The sequence below is a fragment of the Marmota flaviventris genome, chromosome 11 (genome assembly GCF_047511675.1).
Source record: "Marmota flaviventris isolate mMarFla1 chromosome 11, mMarFla1.hap1, whole genome shotgun sequence".
Classification (NCBI taxonomy): domain Eukaryota; kingdom Metazoa; phylum Chordata; class Mammalia; order Rodentia; family Sciuridae; genus Marmota; species Marmota flaviventris.
This window is the reverse complement of record NC_092508.1, coordinates 12,836,615-12,862,501: the sequence shown is the minus strand read 5'-3', so window position 1 is coordinate 12,862,501 and position 25,887 is coordinate 12,836,615. Positions and strand designations below refer to the sequence as shown.

Here is a 25,887-nt window from a genome sequence, read left to right as displayed (position 1 = left end):
ATGCTTGGGCATTGGACGACTCTGTGCCATGAAAAGCCTGCTATCAAAGAAGTCCAACTCCCTCACTGCACAGAAAGACCACGAGGAGAGACAGAGTGTTGGTGGAAAACAGACTGTGAAGGGAGAGACAGGGAAGATCTGCTAGTCCTGTCCCCTACATCCTTCTGCACCTAGCCACCAAGAGTGAGTGTGATGCCATTTTCACTCTCCAGGTCCAGTTGAACCACCCTGGTGAACGGTGTATGGTGTAGGCAGGGAATCTGGACTATCCTGTGACTTGCTTTGATCTACAAAATGGGACAGAAATTACCTCATGCTTGTTTGCTAAGCACTGTTAAATTTTCAAAATTATGGGAAAATAAATAGTTGTTGTTGATTTAAGGCAGGGAGGGAGAGTTGGGTGGTTTGTTGTATAGCAAGAGATAGCTGATGTATTGTGACCTAGTTTCTATCTGCTCTGATACCTGCGTGCCTCTCTAACCTTTTCCACTCACCTCCTATAGTTCAGGCATTGGCAAACTAGAGCACAACTGCCAGATTCTACTTACATAAATAAAGTTTTATTGGAATATGTATTGTTCATAGCTTCTTTCATATTACAACAGCAGAGTTATGTAGTTGCACAGAGACTTAGTTTGCAAAGCTTAAATTATTTAAAATAGGTCCCATGCATTTGCCAATACTTACCTGTATTTCTAAAACTGTAAGATTAGAGTTCGGAATTAGTTATGGGGAGAGACCTTTTACGCCTTCAGCTTTAAAACATAAGTGCAATCTAGCTTTCCAGAGTTCTTTAGTGCAATATACAGATTCAAAACATGGGAACTGAAACTTTTTTTCATTCCTCTCCATTATTTTTTTATGTGTATCTCTTTCAGGAATGTTTACAATACTGGCTATAATCTGGGATAGGAATTGGTTATCTCCATATGCTCTGGATATAATAACATCTTACCATCAAAATCTCACTCTGGTTTCTAATATTTTCCCTAGTTTTATCAGGTCCAATGAATTTTCCAAGCAGTTGAGGAGCAATATCACATGGAGAGAGCAAGGATTAGCCAATCATCTCAACTCAGAAAGTGAGTGACTGTCTACTTATAGGCAGACTGTAATAGCAATTTGAGAAAAAGATTCATCTTTGGAGACAGGGTAGACTTCTGCTCAAGTAACAAGAACATTGGAGTACTTGATGCTTCAGGGGTAGGATCTCTCAACATATGCTAAGTTCTAATCCTGTGTGAGTCTCACAATTACTCAGATTCTTAGCACCAAACCAGCATAAAGATATTAGACCCAGTGCTTCAACTTGGTTTACTGATTTCAACTGTATCTAGTATTTAGTAGTTTCTTGGGATTCACGTGGTTGCTCTTTGATACCCCAGAATCAACACTGAAATTTGCTCTTGAGTTGACTCCTGTACATACATTGGATAAGCCCTTATTTTGGTTTTAGATTTCAAGATTCCAGGCAGTAGATTTATATATAGAAAGAGAAGAAAATCACTAATGAAAGAGTAAATAAGAATGCAGATGTTTAGTATAAGAAAGTGTGTCATTTTCTTTAGTTTTGATAAAAAAATCATTACCATACCAAAAAATAAACACAGTTCAAGAAAATTTTAGATCTAGAATGCTTTATCTATAGGGCATTGTCATTCAATAGAGGTTTAGTATTAGCCACATATCTAATTTGAAATTTTCTGGATACAAAGCAACAGATAAAAAAGAATTAATTTTAGTAGCATATTGTCTTCAACCAAATATGTCCAAAATGTTATTATTTCAACTTGTGTCAATATGAAAATTATTAACAAGATATTTTATGATTTTTATCAAGTTTTTGAAACTCAGAATGTATTGTATATGCATAGCACATCTCAAATTAGACTGGCCACATTTTAAGTGCCCAATCTTAGTTCCTCTGAGATAGAGAAAAGAAACTGTGAGGGTAAGGACTACTGAGGATTTGTAGCAGAGACCATTAGTGTTAATCATGCATGTTGTTTATATATGTATGCATCAATCCATCTATCCCAAACTCCCTTGAAGTTAGATTAAGATGATGAGATTATTTTCTAACCAAGAGGGTATGGGGAGAAGTTATAGATATCAGTTTTAAGCCTGACCCTTAGAACTGTCCTATGCAGTCTTTAGCTCTTTCCCTGCTGTGGTCACCTAAAGGCCACGAGGTCCTTATGGCACTGATATGAACTGGACAGGGGTTGGTTACCCAAATCTGATTATAATGTGGACAATCAATGAAATTTCGTTGTGGTGTTTCATTGAGACTGTGGTTTATGTTGCAGCAACTAAAACTCACTGACCAGTACGTGAAGAGTGAATGACTGCTCAGCTTTTGGGAAGGGGATACCAAAAGCACAGGTAATGATGTTAACTGAATTACCTGAATTAAGAGAATAAAGTTTTTTCTTTTGATCAGTAAAAATAGAAAAAGAAAGATGGTACTCTTATCCAATAGAGATTTAGCTTTACAAGTGGAGAAGAGATGTGGGATCTAATTGAAGAAGCAATTTGAACTTTACAAGCTCTGCTAAGATCTGTTTGAAAGGAGATTGGAATACCAGAAAGGGAAATAGAGCTGGAAACCCGGAGAATATAGAGACATATCCATCTGCTGCAGGAAATATATGGTAGGAAAGAATGTTTCTGTTACCATGAAATCAGTCTTGATTTATTCAAGTCCCGGAAAAAGACAAATTTTGAATTTAAGTGAGATTTTGGAAGAGTAGCATATGACCAAAGACATATTGACTGTGAACTTTGCATGTAGAGTTTTCTATAAGATACTCATATCAGGATCCATAAATTCAAAATGATTTAAAAAGGAAACGGACAAAGGAAAATGGACAAAAATTGTTTTAATATACAGGATTGATACCAAGGGAGAGGATGGAAAGTCAAAGAAAACATGAGGACTTGAGGTGCCATGATAATAAATTTATATATTTGTGAGAACCCAGTGTTATTTCAAAGATAGAAGCAAGTAGATTCTCCCCAGTATATGGTAAGCATAGTGTCATAATTCCCTCTATCTATTACATACTTGTATCTGGGCTTAAGACATTTCAGTTATTCTTCTAAGAGTATATAAGTTGTTTATTGTTGAACTTATATAACATAGCTGAGCATTGTAATAAATGAGAGAGAACTGGTCAAAAACAGAGATTATTATATGCTCTGATCCATCACAAGTCATAAACTCCCAGAAACATTCACAGAGGAAGTGAACAGTCTTGGTGGCTACATGGGAGCAGGAGTCTGTGTAGGAAGTGATTATCATATAAGTGTGAAACACAATTTGTTAATTTTGCACTAATACAGCTTATATCAAAAGAGGAAATGGGCTATATTTTCCTAGTTACATTTGTATGCTGATGGAATATTTAATAAAAAAATTACTAGGGTATTTTTTATCAGCTAGTGGTATTCAAATGGCCTTAATATTTTCATATTTATTTCTTGTTTCCAATGGGAGGTGAAGTTGGTAAGCATATTTCTTCAGGCCATGTTTATGAATGAGCATAGTCCCTGTTCTGTAGAACAGAATAGAGAACCTAGAAGCAGAGAAGCTCATCTGATTTTTCTATATCTTTATATTGTTTGTTTATTTATTTAACTTTATTTTATTTATTTATATGTGATGCTGAAGATCGAACCCAGGACCTCGCACTTGCAAGGCGAGTGCTCTGCCACTGAGCCCTAACCCCAGCCCCTTATTTATTTTTTTATGTGGTGTTGAGGATCAAACCTAGTGCCTTACACATGCTAGGCAAGAGCTCTACTACTGAGGCACAACCCCAGTCCCTCATCTGATTTTTGACAAAGATGTAAAACCAATTTAATGAAAGAGATAAATAATTAGTACTGGAGTAGTAAGTCAGACCTACAAAGGAAGAAATGTTGGCCTTTACCTAAATCTTACAACTGCTGCCAAAATAACTCAAAAGGAATCACACTGACTTAAATATAAAGTATAAAACTGTAAAACTTTTAGGAAAAATAGTATAAAATCATCATATTTAGGACTAATTTAGATCTTAAACTTGATGATTCATAAATGATTCATAAATAGAAAAAAATAAGTTGAACCTCATCAAAATAAAAAATATAAACTTTTGTCCCATGAAAGTTCTTATTAAAAGATATAAAGACAGTTTAAATACAGGACACAATATGTTTACAAGCAATGTATCTGATCAAAGATTAATGTCTAAAATATATTGCAATTTAACTATAAAAGGAAACCATTCAATTAGGAAAACGGGTAAAAGTCACTAACCATCATATCACTAAAGAAGACATATAGATGGGAAATAAGCACATAAAAAGATGCTCAGCATCCCTAGGCATTAGAGAAATGCAAATTAAAACTATATCAGGAGCCAGGCGCAGTGGAGGCATGACTGTAATCCAAGCAACTTGGGAGGATAAGGCAGGAGGATCACAAGTTCAAAGCCAGCCTCAGTCCTCAGCAACTTGGTGAGGTACTGAGCAACTCAGTGAGAACCTGTCTTTAAATAAAATATTTAAAAAGGGCTGGGGATGTGGCTCTTGGTTAAACACCCTGGGTTCAATCCCCAGTACAAACAAAACAAAACAAAACAAAAACAAAAAGCCTCACAAAACAATACAACATGATATCACTATATATCCATCAGAATGGCAAAACCAAGAAGAAAGAAAAAGTGTGACAGCAGGAAACAGGAACAAGGATGTGGAGAAATCAGGTCACTCGTACATTATTGTTGGTGTAAGTATAAAATGTTAGAGCCACTCTTGAAAAGTGAGAATTGCTTAAAGACTGAACACGCAACTGTCTAATCCAACAATTGCATTACTGAACATTTATCCCAAATAAGTGAAAACTCTGCTCACACAAATCTATAGATCAGTGTAAATCTGAAGTCCTCCTAGAGGTCCTTCAATGGCTGAAAGGTATAACAATGTACAGGGCCTACATGCCATGGAATACTACTCAGAAGTGTTAGGAAGCAAAGTATTAACACATGCAATGGCTTGGATGAATTTCTAGGGAATTGTGAAACCTGGAAAAAGCCACTCCCAAAAGGTTCTATATTAGATGAATTTAGAATATAACATTCTTGAAATTGCACAACTTTAGAAACAGAGAACAGCTTGATTAGTGGTTTCCTGGAATTAGGAATGTCTACTTGCAGAGGAGAGAGTTTAAGTATAGTCATGAAGGGGCAGGACAAAGGATCCTGTAGTAATAGAACTGTCCTGTGTTTTGACGGTGTTGGGGGATGCAGGTATCCACAGATGTGACAAGCTAGAAGAGCTAAATGCACAAGCACACACACCCCAGGATGCAGGCGGATTGAATATATGTTAATATCCTGATCAGGATATTGTTTTGCAAGACATTATATTTTAAGGAAATTATAAAGGGTACTTAGGATCTCTCTGTGTTTTTTTTTTTTAGTTTATGGAAATCTGTAGTTATTTAAAACAAATAATTTAATAAAGTCATTACCTGTTACACTTTTGTCTCGGCCACTCTGATCCATTGACCCAGGGACCATTCCTCAGTCTTTTCCTCTTTCTTCAACATATTTACCCTCTAAAGGGCAACACGTGCCAGAAGTCCTCATCTTTTGCTTGCACAAACCATTAGAGCATCCCTGTCACTCACCACCCACCTTGAAACTCAACTTCCTATTTCTAAGGATGAGATCAGCAAGCTTAGAGATAAGAATTCAGTTAATCCAATTTCCTGGATTCAGTAGCTCGAAAGAACTATCTACCAAGTCAAGCTTACTTAGGATCTTGGGGTCCAGGTTTATACCACTGTAGCCTGCTTTCTTCAGGTGAAGTTTACTCTTGGTAAGACAATGGCCTGTATTGTGAGAGGGAAATGGGTGTTGATTTGTGCTGTAACATCCTGGATTTGATCAGCAGACAACAGGACAACAAGCACAAGAAGGCACAGTCATAATGCACACATCCTGCCTTCAGTCAGAACATTTCACAGTGAGAACCATCTAGGTGGCACTCACACACAGAATCTAGAAGGCAGGCCAGGCCAGGAGGTAGTGAGAAAGGATGTACTTTCATATTCATTCCCTAAATGTGATGCATCCTAGATCTCCCTTTCTACTTTGCAAATCCCTCATTTCTCCCTGAATTGGCAACTGGCAGGCCTTACTATGACATAGTTAGAATCTCTTGTGGCAACATTTAAACAATGTCTGTGTTGGGCCTACACTACGAACACAGATTTAATTGGTTCAGGAAAGAGACAGACTTATAAAAACACCGTCCAGTTGACACTGTTGCACAGAGCAGGCTAAGAACCCTGAGAGTCTCAAAGAGGCCCCTACTCACTAAGGCTGGAAAGCCAGATGTTGATGTTTAAGGGACTCATCTGGGAACTGCCAATGTACCAAATATCAGGCAGGCTGCTGTGGAGCATCCGCATTTTCCTTGGAGTCCTATATTTGTCTTGATTCCCATGTTTCCCGAATGTCCCACTCTAATAGAATTATACTCTCCCATATTCTGTCATTTGATTTTTATTGTAATTCGTGTTGGTCTGGGGTTGGAGCTCAGTGGAAGAGCACTTGCCTTGCACAAGTGAGGCATGGGGTTTGATCCTCCACACCATATACAAATAAATAAAATAAAGGCATTGTGTCCAACTATATCTAGAACTATAAAATGCTTTCTCATCATATGACCAGGCATTGATGTATACCACCAAAACAAAAACTTCATTTGTGAGCAAGGAAATACCCTATGATTGGGCCCAGTCTTGCCAAAACACCAGTGATGCAGGTACTTTCCTAGAAAACTTACCATCTCTTTTCTTTGGTACCCAAGAGGTGCTCAGGAAGATAGTCCCCCTGGCCTTTGATAAGCAAGCTGGTTGGAATTTTGGCACTGTGTGAATGAAAAGTCTTTCTTCTCTCAGTTCACAGAGCTTGAGAAGTGGCATCTCACCAACCCTGCCCAAGATGTTCAGCGAAACAAAATCCCATAAGATGGCTCTTTATGTTCATTGGCTGTAGTTAATCAAATACCCCTTTTTACCTTTTTAGACAAAAGGCTGGGCTAATTACTTCATTTTTAGATTGATTTTTGGATCTATTAATAAATTGGTGAAGACAATTTCAAAACAATTTATAAAGCCAAATTGTACCCTTCCCTAAGAAGGAAGTGCTACAGCTTTTCTGGATTCAATGTTTGTGTTATTTGAATAAAAGAATATCTTTCCTGTCCACTTAAACATATTGTATTGAATTATAGCCCCTTTTGATCTTCCCATCTTTGAATTCATGAATAAAATATTTTACTGGGGCAGAGTGAGATTTCTGCTTCTGGGACATGATCAGGAAAAGTCAAAGGCAACTTGCCAAAGTTAACATCACATTTTAAAAAACCTGCTTACTGCTATTTGTATTTCTTACCGCCATAGCAATAGCAGTTGGCTTAAAGGAAGTCACACAGAATTTACAGCATTAATGAAAACTTTCCTGAGAGGGGCTTAGTGTAATCAAACCTCAAAACATTGTAGAAGATCTCATTTTACTCACTGATCATTTTCCTATTTTCAACAGAAACATAAGGAATACGGTTAATGAAATACAAATTTCATATAAGAATCAAGTATAATATTACTTTTTAAAAAATACTTGTTTTTTAGTTGTAGTTGGACACAATGCCTTTATTTTATTCATTTTTATATGGTGCTAAGAATTGAGCCGAGGGCCTCGCACATGCTAGGTGAACACTCTACTGCTGAGCCACAATCCCAGCCCCAATAATATTACTTTTGAAATGCTAAATGTTACGCAGGTCAAAAAAGAGTTTTTCAGAACGTTTTACTTGTACTTTTCCTTATATAGTTGAATGCCAGGAATTTGGCATGAAGGTATAAATCTTATAAATAAATCATACTTTTAAAAATAAAATTGTTAGATTTACATTTAACCAAATTATGCATTTTGTGCTCATCAGAAACCAGAGAATTCAGGGAAAATGATATTTCCTCCTTGAGGTACCTAAGGCATAGGAGATGTGTTTTGGTTTTAAATATAATGTTAATACTGAAAGTAATAAACATAGGACCCCCCTATTGTTCCTAGTCTTGGAATAATTTTAATTTACATTTTAAAAGACAACTCTTTCCTTCTTAAAGGTTCTAAATGTTATTTGTGTAAAGTGGAAAAGAAGGGGACATCATTTTGCTTACTTATAAAATAATTCACCAAAGCTCGTCAAATTTAAATAAATCCAGTAGTTAAAGGATTATCAAAGAAAAGATGATATGAATTAAGAAGTGTTCAAGTACCCAAAACCACATGAGTGAGCTTGTGGAAACAGCACAGGCTTCTCTTCTTGACCTTGAATTTCCATCTCAGGATTTTATGGGGTTCTTTCTGCCTCATGCTGCCTATAGCTACCCTCCTCTGCCTGTTTCTTCAAACAGGTCACTCTTCCCTGTAAGATCCACACATGGAAATGGACATTTAACTGGCAACAAGCCTGCATAATTTATGATTAGATTAGAGTGTGATCCAAACCAAGCTTTTGTTTGGGGGAGGGTTTTATAATTCAATAAAAGGCCCACATTATTTTGTTAGTGTTTTATAAATAAGGATTCCTTTCTTGTTCTCTCCTCTCTGCATCTTTATTGTTGTATTTTTTGGTGTATTTGTTTGTTTGTTTGTTTTGGTACTAAATAGATGTTACTGAGTTTGCTTAATTCATAGTCTTTTGACTAGTCCAAGTGATCCAAGATGAGAGAAGATTTGAATATATTGAGCTAATCTACTTTATATAATAATGTATGAAGATACTGGTCATTTGGGAAATGCTAAATGTTATGAATGTTAAACAGGAGTTTTCCAAAAGGTTTTACTTGTACTTCTTTATACAGTTGCATGTCAGGAATTTGGCATGAAGGTACAAATCTATATTACTGATTCCTGTTTTATGCTATTGGAGAAATGTGGTTGACAAAACTCCCCACTTAAATTTGTAGCCTGATTCTACCATGTTGATAGGAAGGCATAATTGAAGAGCTTCTTGGAATAAAACAGTAACCAAAAAACAAAACATGTGCTAACTTTGCTATAAAAAAGAAAATTTGATGTGTTCAGTGGATTTGCACAAATTACGTATTATTCAGATACTTTAGGATTAAAAATTTATTTCTATTCTATACATTCATGGGAACACACATAGTTTTATTTGCTTATGAGAAAGACTATTTTGATTTTACATTTAGTATATACTGGGACTTCCGACTATCTTAAACTTTCAAGTAGCTATCGTAAATAAGTAAACTGTTGTTGTCACAAGGGTCATGTGTAAATGGACATGACATTTTGAACTGTTTCATGCTAAGCATAGTCCATATGCCGTTTTCCGAAGTGAATATCTACATAAAGGTAATGTGGATTTAGTCCCTCTCTGCCTAAATCATGACAACCCACAAATTGCTGAACTGTAAATTCCTGGTTTTATCATGCTACTATTTTTAAATATAGGTCAATATTAAAAAGGAACAATAAAAGATATCTCTCAAAAGCAAAAATATTTAAGCATTCTTAATAATTTGGTTTTAAATTGTGTATGAAATGAAGCATCATTTTTTAAATGCAAAATGAGATTTCATCTTACAATGGAGTAAAAACTCAATATGGTAGTTCTGTGAGTTTTTAGGCCAACTGTAGAAAAAGAGTGGGAGGGAATCAACTGAGGACTTATTGCTTCCAGTTCCAGAATTATAACCTGAGACAGAACGCTCAGGGAATCAACTTAAATTACTGTGACAGAGCAGGAGGAGAGAAATATTTTTTAGATATTTTGCAGAAAACATTTTATATATGTAGTTTCGTCAGGAAATGAGATACTCTATGGAAGTAAATATTCTGGATAACTAAGCTAAAATATTTAGCCATAGTTGATTTAAAAAATAATGTATTTTCTTCTTTATCTTTTTTCAGTGGTGAAAAAATAGCCCCATTACTTCTGATTTGAAAACTCAGTGTTATTAACATGTTGATCTCTGAGGACTTCCAGGGCTGTCGCCAATAAGCCACACCACCTGGTCCCACCATCTTCCAAAGGTAGATTAATTTGCCACATAGTGTGTTTTCCTCTTTAATTAATATCATATTTCTGTAATAGAAATGTGCTAAAATACAATTTTAAAACATTCAAATCACATCAATCATACAAATAAAAAATGAACTCTTCTCAAATATTTTGCAAGGTGTCAATTAGGGAATCAAGAAGACATTTCAATGAACAGACAAGTAGACAGGGAGGCTGAAGTCCATTTATGCATATTTATAAAATTAGTCAATATCCAAAGGGCAATAGTCAGTTTTCTACCTCTCAGGAACATTTTGCATTACTACTAGTTTTATATAATTTTAAGTTATAAAATAATTCAGGCAATTTAAGGCTGAGAGGACCTAAAAAAGTAGACAGGAGATACTTAGTAATATTTTTAGTCTTTTCACTTTTTAAAAAATGAAATAAAGACATTTATTACTTCCACCCTGGCATTGTTCTGAGAACTTCACATGCATTAATTAATTTGTCTTTCACAAACATTATTTTGCTGCAAGCAATAGTAATAATAATAATAACTGCTAACACTATGCGGGAAATACTATTACTATCCCATTTTATAGATGCTGTCACTCTGAAAGGTGGCCCTTGGTGGGATTTGACCCCAAGACATTGGGCTCCATCTTTTGTCCCATGCTCTACTGTAATAGTATCATGCTTGACATTTTTAGGAGGAAAACTTAATTGTAGATGACTAAAGTTTTTAAAAGGCTGTTTTATGTTGCTATTTGTAAAAAAATTAAATGTAGTGATTTTCATGTTGCCATGGACAATCATATGTATGAGACTCTTAATCCACTAGTGTTAGGTTACACATAATTCACTCTGCTGGCTTTGAAACTGTACTGGGCAGCTTCAAGTCTTTCTACTGAATTGTCAAGAATAACTTTCTGTTAACTGCTGATTTGAATTTTAATTATATCCCTGTCTTTGATTAGGATGGAGTCTAACTTTTGGATAAATGGTACCTACACTAAGTGTCCTTTTCATAAGATATTACTACATTATAGAAACTATCGTAGACTGATATAATGTGTGTCTCATAGAGTTCAAATTGGATGGTGTATCTTAAAATCATAAGCATGTTTTTAATGAATAATAAAAATATTGGGATGAAATAATGTATCTACTTTCACATAAATCCAAAATGTTAGAATCATATGAAAATAATAATATTAAATAAAATTATTCTCTATGCCAGTGGTTCTCAGCACTTCTCAGACTGTTGTATTCCTTTAAGGATTCATGAAGCCAAACTATTGTTTTAATTAAAAAAAGTAAGATATCACCTGCCGTATTCACTGGGTTGACTTTTGTGGATAGGACAAAATCCATCATGAGAGAAACTTCTGGTAATTAGCATAAACAAAGTAGTACCAGTAAGGTTGTAAAAATGAAAGGCAGGTTCACTTAAGAATATCCTTATAGAAGCAATAGAAATGATAAGTTTGATTAAATCTTCACTATATTAAAAATTGTTTCATGCTCTGAGTGACAACCTAGGGAATAGGTGTGATGTGATTCTGCTGTCTACCAAATGTATAATGCATACTTATGATGCAAAGATGAACTAAAGAATGCTACAAACACCGCTTTACACGAAAGAACCAAATAAATACATTGCACATTGGACTTGTAAATTTGGGATGCATTTCTTCTGTCATGAATACAATGAGCTAACTCTGAAAGGAACACATTTGATTCCATGTTGACTCCATGTTGCTAATGACAAAATTCAGTCTTTCATAGAAATTAGAATTTTCAGCTTTTTGATGAGTTTTATGAAGATATTATCAAATGTACCTCTAAAATCATATCATATAACCAATGTGTCAAAATTTGGAAGAAATGCTTTGTTCAGTGGGCTAATAATGTACATGTTACTAATATGTGATATTACAAAATTTTGGGGGTGTCAGTTCCACTTAGGTACACCCAAAACCAACAGACATTCACATGGATATTATTGTGTGAAATGTGGACTTCCATTTGGATTCTACGTTATAACAAACCTTTAACTAGAAATTGTTGGGTTTTGGTGTAAGATCAAAGAAAAACTCTCACAATTATTTTAAAAGGCTATAAAAGCATTTCTCTCTGTCCCATAACATGAATTGACTATAGAATTAGATATGGAAGCCCAGCTGTGCTGTCTTACTTTAAACAGCATTACAGAGGATTTTACAAATGTAATATGATGCCACTCTTCTCATTACCTTTTTGTCTTAGAAAATGTAGATTTTTTTTTTTTAAACCAGGGATTGAACACAGGGGTGCTGAACTACTGAGGCACATTCTACCCCCACTTTTTTTTAAAAAATACTTTTTAAAAATTTTGAGACAGTGTTGCTAAGTTACTTATGGCCTGGCCAAATTGATGAGGCTGGCTTTGAACTTGCAATCCTCCTGCCTCAGCCTCCAGAGCCACCTGGATTAAGGCATGTGCCACTATGCCCAGTTGTAGAGTTTAAAAAAAAATTTTAATCAAAATGTTTTCTTACTCTGTTATGAAATTCACTAAGAGATATTGAGGAAGATGTAGAAGGCCTTAGGCTGCCAGGGAAAGATGTCCAGTGAGGAGGTCAGGGGCCGGGCCAAACCGAAGGAGTATGGAGAGGTTCTTCAAATGAGGTCAACTTCCCACTTGACAAAAGTGCTCATGGACGTAAGTGGGGACCCAATCGGATAATTCCATGCTGGTGCTTCTAAGTGAGGGATCCATTTGAAAAACTAAGCAGATGCATGGACAGAGGGGGCACCAATCAATAACAGTGAGGAGCACAGTGGACAGGGGCGGAGGTAAGGAATGGAAGAAAGTCCAGAGACCATAAAAACAATACGCCAATATTCTCCCACCAGATTCCCAGCTCTGGGGCTCCTTCTCTCTGGATAAGTCTCTCTCTGTTGCTTTTGCAATAAATCTACTTCTTGCTTTCTATCTCTGTGTCCTGTTCTTCAGTTCTTTGCTGAATGCAGACAACAAACCCAGCACACCTAGATGGTAACAATATTAAAAATTTTTAATTTATATTATGAAAATATTTATACATATAACCTACATAAACAAAGACTTGAGGTGCTCAATTATATTGAAGAGTGTAAAGGGATCAGGAAATCATAGTTTGACACCCAATGCCTCTCACTTTGAGTCATTGTTTAATGTTCTATTATTATTTAATGAAAGAAAAGATATTTATTTAATGACTACCATGCATCCAGCACTGATTTTGATTTTGGAATTGAAAATAAGTGATAGATAAAACAGATGATGTCTCTTTTCTCCCAAAACTTATATTTTGATGCAGGGGATACATGCAAGTGGGTCATTTTTAGTAGGAGTGGGGGAAATGGATTCTGTTTAGGGATACATTATATTGGAGCTGCCTGTTAAATGTTCAGTTACAGCCTTGGTTTATATATGAACTTGAAATTTAAAGCACTTTTATTTTTACTTCTAATTAATTTATTTTGGAAAGAAAAACAAATAAATCCTTAAATTAAGTATTGGTGCATTGAAGCACTTTAAAATTATTTTAAAAGATTCATTATAGTCTTCATTTTCTATCACAACATTCATATTTTCTGAAATTGTAGCACACATAGTTTTTGGTAAAATTAATATTTAGCATTTTAAAATGTATAATAATGATCCTATTAATCATTTTTAATTTTCCCTTTCTCCTCATACCATTATTACCCTTGAGTAGAAGACATCAAACTGTAACATATTGCAGAAGTACATAATTTTCTTTCCTAGAGATTTTGAAAGAATTAAAAGAACATTTATTTGTGCAATTTTTAAATAATTGCTAGAAGATTGTAAGTTAAATAGACTTTTGGAGATATAATAGATCTAGGATTTTAGATTGTAGGTAGTAGGTTAAAAAAAAAGCCTCAAAATAATTAAGTGGTTACACAGATGACTTCAATGAAATGTATAGCAAAATGCATGTATTTTTTCCTAACTGGACACATTTTATACAGAATGTGGTAAATGTCGGGAAGCATGTTAACGTAGCACAACTATTTTAAAAGATTCTGAACTATATTCATGATAAAGAATCAACATGGCAAGATTCAGAAGGAGGAATTCTGCATGATATGCCCAGATGCTCTAGGTAGATAACTTGGTACCTATTTAAAATGGAAAGAATTCTCAGTTCTAAAACTGGGAAGTCCATGTAATTCTTTGCTTTGACTTTAGAAACCAGTTCCAATAGCATAAATTAGGACAAGAATGAACCACACATAACAAAAGAAATTCCTGATCCTTTCCCAATGTATTCTAATGCTTTGCAACTATTCACAAATAATGTTGGTGGGGAACTTTCAACAGGATACACTTTGAAAATTAAAACACTTGGTGTCATCAAGTACCATTTTACAGGCATGTGGTATAAACATCATTTTTAGTCCCTATTTCTAAAAGTTGTATATAAAAACCACAGCTTAAAGGGCAGATATTTTTGATTGTTTTTACTGGGAAAAAATTCTCTTTTTGGTTATGTTGAATGCCTCACTGAAATTTCTTTAAAAATAGATATTACTTTACTCAATTACTATTTGGGCTGGTTTTATGAAAGCAGTTTTTGATATCAAACCCATGCTTTAACCCCTGTGGGTCATGTTTTCCTCTCTGATGAAAGGATGGCATTCTACTGGATATGGAACTGAAAAGGTTATGTATGAAAAATAAATTTTAAAGCAGTATTTAAGTGTGTCACTAAATAAATACTTTTATAATTTCCTTTAAAACATTTGAATTAAAATATTTCTTATTTGGCTATTTTTTTTTTCAATTGTTTGATTCACCCTGTGTGCATCTCTTAGATTCCATCCTCCCTCAGCTCAGAGGATGGAGTGAAATGGATGATGTTTAGCAAGCATTTAAGCAGCGCTCCCACAGGCACCGCTTACCACTACTTTAGAAGGCCAGAGTTTTAAACTCCACTCTAAAATTTGTTGTTTTAAATTAATGGAGTGAAAAACCACATTGCAAAATATGAAGCACCAACACTTTCCCTCCAGTTGTGTCAGCAGGCCTCAGATGTCTTATCAACGTCCCTCATTCAGAAGCAGTGTCCTGGTGCCAGGCTCCTCTGGTGACTGGACTAAGAGGACAGATCAGAGTTAGGCTGGGCTCCCTGTCTTCCTCCCATCCTTCAGGTCACCAGTAGGTCTGACTAATGACTTTTAAATAGGAAAAGCTCCAATTCTAAAGGTAAGTTTTTTCCAAAGAAGGCAAGACGACCGATAGGGTTTTTACATTCTGGTTCACCCCACAGAGGATGACAGAGGACAGGGATTCTGAAGGCCACGCCCCTCTCTGGCACAGGGCCAAAGTTTATTGGTGGCCTCTTTATTCATATCTATGCTGAGAACTGGGACTAACCAAAGAGAGTGATAATTCCTCACTCCAGTCATAAAAGAAGACCCAGAAAGGGGCTTTATTTTATTTTTAAATAAGTAGGGTTTGATTATTTTATCACCTTTATCAAAGTATAAATCTAAAAATAAATTCATCATTTTTTTATAACTTTTCATCGTACAGTTTCATGAATCTTTTTTTTTTTTTTAATTTTTTATTGTGGGTTGTTCAAAACATTACAAATTTCTTGACATATCATATTCCACACTTTGATTCAAGTGGGTTATGAACTCCCACCTTCACCCCATACACAGATTGCAGAATCACATCAGTTACACATCCATTGATTTACAAATTGCCATACTAGTGTCTGTTGTGCTCCACTGCCTTTCCCATCCTCCACCCTCCCCCCTCCCCACCTCTCCCCTCCCCTCCCCTCCTCTCTCTCTACCTCCTCCACTGTATAACCCTGAGGGTCTCCTTCCATTACCATGCAATTTCCCTTCTCTCTCCCTTTCCCTCCCACCTCTCATCCCTGTTAAATGTTAATCTTCTTCTCCTGTTCTTCGTCCCTACACTGTTCTTAGTTACTCTGCTTATATCAAAGAAGACATTTGGCATTTGTTTTTTAGGGATTGGCTAGCTTCACTTAGCATAATCTGCTCTAATGCCATCCATTTCCCTGTAAATTCTATGATTTTGTCATTTTTTAATGCAGAGTAATACTCCATTGTGTATAAATGCCACATTTTTTTTATCCATTCGTCTATTGAAGGGCATCTAGGTTGGTTCCACAGTCTTGCTATTGTGAACTGTGCTGCTATGAACATCGATGTAGCAGTGTCCCTGTAGCATGCTCTTTTTAGGTCTTTAGGGAATAGACCAAGAAGGGGAATAGCTGGGTCAAATGGTGGCTCCATTCCCAGCTTTCCAAGAAATCTCCATACTGCTTTCCAAATTGGCTGCACCAATCTGCAGTCCCACCAGCAATGTACAAGTGTACCCTTTTCCCCACATCCTCGCCAGCACTTGTTGTTGTTTGACTTCCTAATGGCTGCCAATCTTACTGGAGTGAGATGGTATCTTAGGGTGGTTTTGATTTGCATTTCTCTGACAGCTAGAGATGGTGAGCATTTTTTCATGTACTTGTTGATTGACTGTATGTCCTCCTCTGAGAAGTGTCTGTTCAGGTCCTTGGCCCATTTGTTCCTCAATAGGACACCCATAGCACAAAAGTTAATAACTAGAATCAACAAATGGGACTTACTCAAACTAAAAAGTTTTTTCTCAGCAAAAGAAACAATAAGAGAGGTAAATAGGGAGCCTACACCCTGGGAACAAATCTTTACTCCTCACACTTCAGATAGAGCCCTAATATCCAGAGTATACAAAGAACTCAAAAAATTAGACAATAAGAAAACAAACAACCCAATCAACAAATGGGCTATTTTTTTTTAATCCACATAATTAGAGGAGCCATTCAATCCCAAGTAGAACCTATCATTCCAAATGCATTATTAAATTTATGTACAGTCACTTTAGAAGGTAATAAGTTCCAAGATACTTCTCTTACATATGTGAACACATGTGAACTTGTGTTTTATTATATAAGCATATATCTTTGACGTTTTCTATATGTGTATGTGTTTACATATTTATACGTGATTATGTGTATATACATATATCTTTGATTTTTTCCCATTTATACATATGTATGCATGTATATATGATCATGGCTAATAAGCACCATGGATAAAATGGCTCAGAATGCTGAAGATAACACATAATTACACTTTATTAAGAATATTTTAATTATTTTATGCAGTGCATTTTATTATGTTATCAAGTATTTTTTTTATCATGGTGTTGTGCTTCCTGAACTGAATATCAACATCCAGTAAGTCTAAGATTTGTTTAGGTTGAGTTTGCCAAAGGGAAATGTATATAAGGATTATGTTCAGGCCAGGCTATGAGAAGTCTAATCTTGGTCAAGATTTCAGGCATTATTTTAGGGAAGAACATTATTTGGCTTGCTTACTCTGTGACAACATAAACATGATTATTCACTTCCAGTGCCACGGGCACTCTTGACAGCTCTCTCTCTGTGTTGCTGGTAAATCTACTTCAGCAGAAACATAAGACAGATCAGATGTTACTAGAAACTGATCTGTAGTGCTCAGTTCCTGGGGTTTTGTATCAGCAGTTCATAGTACCTTTAGGGGAATTCAGTGCCTGTTGCAAACCTAATAGCTGAAACCAAACCAATCTACCAGGAGGCATGATGAAAGCAGTCATTATGTGGAAGGTCACAAATGAGCCAGCATTGTTCCTACTGACAATCATTATGCTTCTTTCTGGATGATTTTCTCTTCCCTATTCCTTTCTAATAAATCAGAAACAGCTAACATTCATGTTAACAGAATTTTCATTAATTCAGTGTGTGCTTTAAAAATTGACACGTAGAACTTGTAATAGCTCTGATGATGAAATTTTGCCTCCTGCTGCCCACCTAAAATCATCATATCTCTCATACAACTGGCTTCTACCAGTTCAGAGGGCTTTGATTCCCGCCCCCCCATAATATGATTTGCTTTTTTTTTTTTTTGAGTAAATATCAAATAGTTCCACAATCCACTGTTTGGGTCATGAAATATTTTCCTTTTAGACTAGTGGACCAGATAGATATGAATAGGGAATGAAAATAATAACAAAAAAGATCAAGTTCCCCTGCTGTTCAATCCCCAGCATTAGCACGTGCACACACATGTGCATGAAAATGTGTGCACATGCATGTGCGTGCACTTTCACACACACACACACACACACACACACACACACACCAATCATCTTGGGTCACAGCAAAAGTGAAGTCAAGGTTGATAGGTGGCAACAGAGAGAGACCATCAGCAAGGAGTGAAGCCAGGGTGAAGATGTTCTGCACAATAACTCTTCAAGAAAACAGCTTGTTGAGTTAACAGAGAGTTCTAATTCTGTGAGCAGACCATGGGTCCATGCCAACCCCTATTCCTGTACCCTCCAGAAGTAAATCACCATGGTTATAAAAGGGGAAGTCATACAGCTTTGCATGTGTCTCAGGAGAGGAGTCAGAGAAAAGAAGGAAAATGGATCATGAAAACTTCAGGAATGTGTTATCATGGGACTGGTCGTTCCATATCACCTTTCTTTCTTGATGGGTGAGGAACAAACACTGTACATATGTCTAGGCAAACCACTCTGCACACTCAGACAGCCAAGGACTGGGTGCTTCCCTGTATGCCGGAGACACCCTCAAGTAAGAATTATGATGATGCCTAATGTAATTTGTAGTTTAGGTCAACTTGAATACCCGTGATGAGATAGTTTTCAAACTATATTGGATATTTTACAATTGCATTTTTTTTACAGAATATTTAATGTGTCAAAAAAAACTCCCCATCAGCTACATAAGTGCTAAGGCAATTATATTCTCTTATAATAAAGGGTGTGGAGGAAGGAAGCTTCTATGTTTGGTGGATGCAGCCATTTGGCAATTTCACCTGAAATCTAGTTATTTTTGTGTTTCAGCTCTGCCATCTTTAGAATATGGAAGCAATTCCCTCTCTTATGATTATACTAGATCAATTTCATTTTCACATAATGTTATGGTTTAGATATGCAGTGTCCCCCAAAGATTCATGTGTGAGACAATGCAAGAAGGTTTAGAGGTGAAATAACTGGGTTATGAGAGCCTTAGCCAATCAGTGCATAAATCCTCTGATCACTGTAGGCCCATAGGGTGTGACTGGAAGAGGTGGGTTCCTGAGGCCATGATTTTGGGTTAAATATTTTGTCCTTTTTCATCAGAACTCTCTATCTGCTTCCTGGTAGTCATGGCCTAAGTTGCTTTCTTCCACCACACACCTCCGCCATCAGGTTCTACCTCACCTGAAGCCCTGAGGAATGGAGATGGTCATCTATGGACTGAGACTCTGAAACATGATTCCCCAAGATAAACTTTTTCTCCTCTGATTGTTCCTGTCAGGTATTTTGGTCACAGCAGCAAAAAAATCTGATTAAAACACATGACAACACTTAGAGACCAAAAAAGGGGCTGTTATTCTTGTTGGTCCTTTATATATTGTTCATATTTAATCTATGAAGAAAACTTTCTTGGAAGCTTCCAGACTTCCTCTAATGATTGCTAACCACAATTGATTTATATTTATATTTAAATTAAACACTAGAAAAGGTAAGATAATGGGAACACCAAGAAAATGCATATGTTAAATTATACCAGAAATGTAACTGCGCTCCTGCTGTTCCTTATTCCCCTCCCAAACATCCTCATACAAGCATTGATCTACTTTTTGTCATTAGAGGTTAGGTTGTATTCCCTAAAAGTTTTTACAAATGCAATCTTAAGCTATGCCTGTCTTGGTTTTCCTTTCTGTTATTTTTTTTTTCAAATATATTTGAGAGTTATCCTTGTAGTTAAGTGGAACAATAATGCATTCCTTTTAGTTGGTGAGTAGTTTCCCAGTTTAAAGATATACCACATTTATTTATCCTTGCACAAGTTTATGGGCAAATGTTAATTATTTCCAAAATTTGGCTAATACTATTAAAGCTGACACAGATGTTCATGTGTGGACATATACTTTCCCTTCTCTCAGGTGAAAACCTGGGAGTGGGATGCAAAGATTGTAGACTCAGCATTTGAGAAAATGGCTCACATATTTGTACTGTGGTAAGTTCTCATCCCCAGTGTCTGGCAGGGACCAGTTTCTTCACATGTTTTCCAATGTGTGTGCACCCTTTTATTTTCAACCCTTTTACTGGATGTGTGGTAGAATTGAACTATGGTTTTAGTTTGCACTTCCCTAATACCTATGGTGCAGCTCACATCTTGATGTGATAATTTGCCATCTGTATGCTATCTTATGTAACATGTTTGTTCAATTTCACTCTCCACATTTTAAAATTGGGCTGTTGGACTTTTTCTTTTTGAGTTGTATGAATTCTCTACCTATTTTAGATACAAATAGTTGGTTTAATATATGGTTTGCAAATATTTTTCTCAATGGATTGCCATTTTCTTCTTTTAAAAGTCTATTTTGAAAAACAATATTTTTTGTTTGAGTGAGATCTGTTAAAATTTTAAATTTCAGAATTAAGAGAAAATTTTCTTTTGTTTAAGACACTCTCATGCTTTATTATAAATGTCACATTTTGTTATGACATCCCCAGAAACTAATATACTATATAATTCCAGCATCATTTATTGAAAAGGCTGTCTTTTCTACATTAAATTGTCATTGTTCCTTTATGCAAAATCAATGGACCATGCATGTACCATGGGTCTATTTCTGAACATTCTATCCTACTCTATTGATATATCTATGCTCTACTTCTATACCAAAATTACACTGTCTTTAGAACTACTTTTAAAATAAGAAGCTTTGTAGTAAATGTTGAGGTCACTCAGTTGAATCCTGACTACTTTCTATTGTTTTGCAGTACAGGTGATTGAACCCAGTGCCTTGCACATGTTAGGCAAGGGCTGTACCACTGAGCTACATCCCTAGCCCTTCTTACTTTAATTTTGTTTTTAGACATAATCTTGCTAAGTTGCTGAGGCTGGCCTCAAGCTTATAATACTTCTGTCTCTGTTTCCCCAGCAGCTGTAATTTCAGGCCTGTGTCACCATGCCACCTAAATTTGGCTTATTTTCAATGTTTTTTTTTTATTATTTCCATGGGAACTTTAGGAACATTTTGTTGATTTTTTTAAATGAAAAAGCTTCTTTAAGATTTTGATTGAGATAGTATGATATCTTTGGATTAATACCTTAAAATCCAAGCAATATTGAGTTTTCTAACAGGAGCATACTATACCTCTTCATTTATGTATCTCTTTGATTGCTCTGACCATAATATTTCTAACATAAAGAGGTCTTTCTACATTTGTCAAAAATTTTCCAATGGATTTCATACATTTTGATACTGTGGTAAATAGTAATGTATTTTATTGCAATTTCTGCTACATAATAAGTTTCTTCTGTTCTGGGCTTATGTCCTATAACTGTGCTTAATTCTTCCATTAGTTCTGAATTTTCTAGTAGATTGTATTTTATCATCTTTGTAGATTGTCACCTCATCTAACAATACAGTTAGTCTGACTTCTTTCCAACCTATAGGTTGGAAACTCACAGGCCTTTTCTCTCTTTTATCTGTGATAATATGGCAACAATTACCTCTTGGCTGGTGAACAGATGATGAGAGCAGATCTTATCAGGAAAGCATCTACTCTTCTGATATTATTTATGATGCTATTGTGGTTTATATTTGTTTGTTTTGTAGTTATACTTTAACAGATTAAGAAGATTTTAGTTTACTTATAGATTACTGAGATAATTTTAAATTTCTTAAACATTTTCTTTTGAGTAAATGTTTTCTATTAATTCAGTCATATGTATATATGTATGTGTGTGTGTATATATATATATATCTTTTTTTTTCTTCTGTTGATGTGCTGAATTATATTCAAAAGTTAAGTTAATCTTGTGTTTCTGGGATAAAAACATCAGGTCAAAATGTTCAATCCTTTTAAAATACACGTTTGGTTTTAATTTATTAAACTTTTGTTAAGAATTTTTTACATTAGCATACCTGAAGGAATTTCATTTATAGTTTGCTTTTCTTAAGATATCTTTATTTTGATTTTTTGGAGATGTCATCATGACACTGGTCTTAGGGGATAAATTGTTAGTATTTCCTTAAAATTTCTGGAAGATTTTGTGCAGAATTAGTTTTAAATAACTTTATAGAATTGGTCTTTTAAAATCCTTGGTATGATTCAACACAGATATTTAGGTCAAAAGGTTTTTGTAGTGGGAAGAATTTTAACTAAAATTGTAATTTCTTTGGTAGACATAGGGCTATTAATTCTTCTTAGGTGAGGTCTATTAGTTTGTTTTTCAAGTAATTTGTCAGTTTGATTCAAATAGACAAATTGCACTTTGAATATGCATAAAGCTATGCTGATAGCACTTCTCTCATTTCTAACATTGTTAATTTGTTTTCTCTCCTCCTCAACTTTTTCTGCATTTTTTTTCCTGTTTAATCAGGCTAGAAATTCATCAATTGTGTTGATCCTCTCAAGGGAACATGTAGCTTCAGGGATTTTGCCCTGAAGGATTTTCCCCCTTTTTATGTTTCTATTTTATTAGTGTCCACATTAATTATTCCTGATTATTTTAGTTATTTTTCTTCCTCTGAGTTTGATTTGCTCTTCTTTTTCTAGTTTTATTTTTAAGTGACAACTGAATTTCTTATTTGAGACTTCTTTTCTTCTGTACATATTTACTGTTGTAAACACTCCTGTAAGTACTACTGTAGTCACATCCCATATATTTTTATATATTAGGCTTTTATTTTCATTTTCATTTCTAGTTTCTATTTTGATTTTTTCCCTGACCCTTGAATTTTTAAGAAGTATGTCATTTAATTTTCAAATATTCTGGAATGATGCGAATTGATTTGAACTTCAAATCTTTTGTGATCTTAGAACATACTTTACATCATTTGAATACTAGTAAATTTTTGAGATTTAGTTTATAGTCAGGACTGTCTTGGAAACTATTCCAAGTGCTCTTAAAAACTGTGCATGTGGGAGCTGGGGTTGGGGCTCAGTGGTAGAGTACTTGCATAACATGTGTGAGGCACTGGGTTCAATTCTCAGCACCATATATATATAGGTCCATCAATGTCTAAGAATATATTTTAAAAAAATGTGCATGTGGATATTGTTTTGTGAAATATACAATAAATATTAGCTAGATACAATTTATTGATGATTTTAAAAAGTCTTCTTTGTTTTATTATTTATTGATGGAAAGATATTGAAATCCCTGGGAAAAACTTTGAATTTACCTTCTTTGCATTATTTTTTTAATTTTTTATTGTGGGTTGTTCAAAACATTACAAATTTCTTGACATATCATATTCCACACTTTGATTCAAGTGGGTTATGAACTCCCACCTTCACCCCGTACACAGATTGCAGAATCACATCAGTTACACATCCATTGATTTACATATTGCCATACTAGTGTCTGTTGTGCTCCATTGCCTTTCCCATCCTCCACCCTCCCCCCTCCCCACCTCTCCCCTCCCCTCCCCTCCTCTCTCTCTACCCCCTCCACTGTATAACCCTGAGGGTCTCCTTCCATTACCATGCAATTTCCCTTCTCTCTCCCTTTCCCTCCCACCTCTCATCCCTGTTAAATGTTAATCTTCTTCTCCTGCTCTTCGTCCCTACTCTGATCTTAGTTACTCTCCTTATATCAAAGAAGACATTTGGCATTTGTTTTTTAGGGATTGGCTAGCTTCACTTAGCATAATCTGCTCTAATGCCATCCATTTCCCTGTAAATTCTATGATTTTGTCATTTTTTAATGCAGAGTAATACTCCATTGTGTATAAATGCCACATTTTTTTTATCCATTCGTCTATTGAAGGGCATCTAGGTTGGTTCCACAGTCTTGCTATTGTGAACTGTGCTGCTATGAACATCGATGTAGCAGTGTCCCTGTAGCATGCTCTTTTTAGGTCTTTAGGGAATAGACCAAGAAGGGGAATAGCTGGGTCAAATGGTGGCTCCATTCCCAGCTTTCCAAGAAATCTCCATACTGCTTTCCAAATTGGCTGCACCAATCTGCAGTCCCACCAGCAATGTACAAGTGTACCCTTTTCCCCACATCCTCGCCAGCACTTGTTGTTGTTTGACTTCCTAATGGCTGCCAATCTTACTGGAGTGAGATGGTATCTTAGGGTGGTTTTGATTTGCATTTCTCTGACAGCTAGAGATGGTGAGCATTTTTTCATGTACTTGTTGATTGACTGTATGTCCTCCTCTGAGAAGTGTCTGTTCAGGTCCTTGGCCCATTTGTTGATTGGGTTGTTTGTTCTCTTATTGTCTAATTTTTTGAGTTCTTTGTATACTCTGGACATTAGGGCTCTATCTGAAGTGTGAGGAGTAAAGATTTGTTCCCAGGGTGTAGGCTCCTTATTTACCTCTCTTATTGTTTCTTTTGCTGAGAAAAAACTTTTTAGTTTGAGTAAGTCCCATTTGTTGATTCTAGTTATTAACTCTTGTGCTATGGGTGTCCTATTGAGGAATTTGGAGCCCGACCCCACCGAATGTAGATCGTAGCCAACTTTTTCTTCTATCAGACGGCGCGTCTCTGATTTGATATCAAGCTCCTTGATCCATTTTGAATTAACTTTTGTGCATGGCGAGAGAAAGGGATTCAGTTTCATTTTGTTGCATATGGATTTCCAGTTTTCCCAGCACCATTTGTTGAAGATGCTATCCTTCCTCCATTGCATGCTTTTAGCCCCTTTATCAAATATAAGATAGTTGTAGTTTTGTGGATTGGTTTCTGTGTCCTCTATTCTGTACCATTGGTCCACCCGCCTGTTTTGGTACCAGTACCATGCTGTTTTTGTTACTATTGCTCTGTAGTATAGTTTGAAGTCTGGTATCGCTATACCACCTGATTCACACTTCCTGCTTACCATTGTTTTTGCTATTCTGGGTCTTTTATTTTTCCATATGAATTTCATGATTGCTTTCTCTATTTCTACAAGAAATGCCGTTGGGATTTTGATTGGCTTTGCATTAAACCTATAGAGAACTTTTGGTAATATCGCCATTTTGATGATGTTAGTTCTGCCTATCCATGAACAGGGTATATTTTTCCATCTTCTAAGATCTTCTTCTATTTCTCTCTTTAGGGTTCTGTAATTTTCATTGTATAAGTCTTTCACCTCTTTTGTTAGGTTGATTCCCAAGTATTTTATTTTTTTTGAAGATATTGTGAATGGAGTGGTTGTCCTCATTTCCATTTCAGAGGATTTGTCGCTGATATACAGGAATGCCTTTGATTTATGCATGTTGATTTTATATCCTGCCACTTTGCTGAATTCATTTATTAGCTCTAATAGTTTCTTTGTAGAGCCTTTTGGGTCTGCTAGGTATAGAATCATATCATCTGCAAATAGTGATAATTTAAGTTCTTCTTTTCCTATTTTTATGCCTTTAATTTCTTTCGTCTGTCTAATTGCTCTGGCCAGTGTTTCGAGAACTATGTTGAACAGAAGTGGAGAGAGAGGGCATCCCTGTCTTGTTCCAGATTTTAGAGGGAATGCCTTCAGTTTTTCTCCATTCAGAATGATGCTAGCCTGAGGCTTAGCATAGATTGCTTTTACAATATTGAGGTATGTTCCTGTTATCCCTAGTTTTTCTAGAGTTTTGAACATAAAGGGATGCTGTACTTTGTCGAATGCTTTTTCCACATCTATCGAGATGATCATATGGTTCTTATTTTTAAGTCTATTGATGTGGTGAAT

At 35.6% G+C, this 25,887-nt stretch overlaps 1 long non-coding RNA gene across 1 annotated transcript; it reads left to right on the top strand.

Annotated features, from left to right (window-relative positions):
* Positions 1–999: 999 nt before the first annotated feature.
* On the top strand, positions 1,000–10,112 carry LOC114097694 (uncharacterized). Its single transcript, XR_003583622.2, has 3 exons — positions 1,000–1,082; positions 2,310–2,385; positions 9,996–10,112. It is a non-coding gene; the product is annotated as an uncharacterized lncRNA (long non-coding RNA).
* The last annotated feature ends 15,775 nt before the right edge of the window (positions 10,113–25,887 follow it).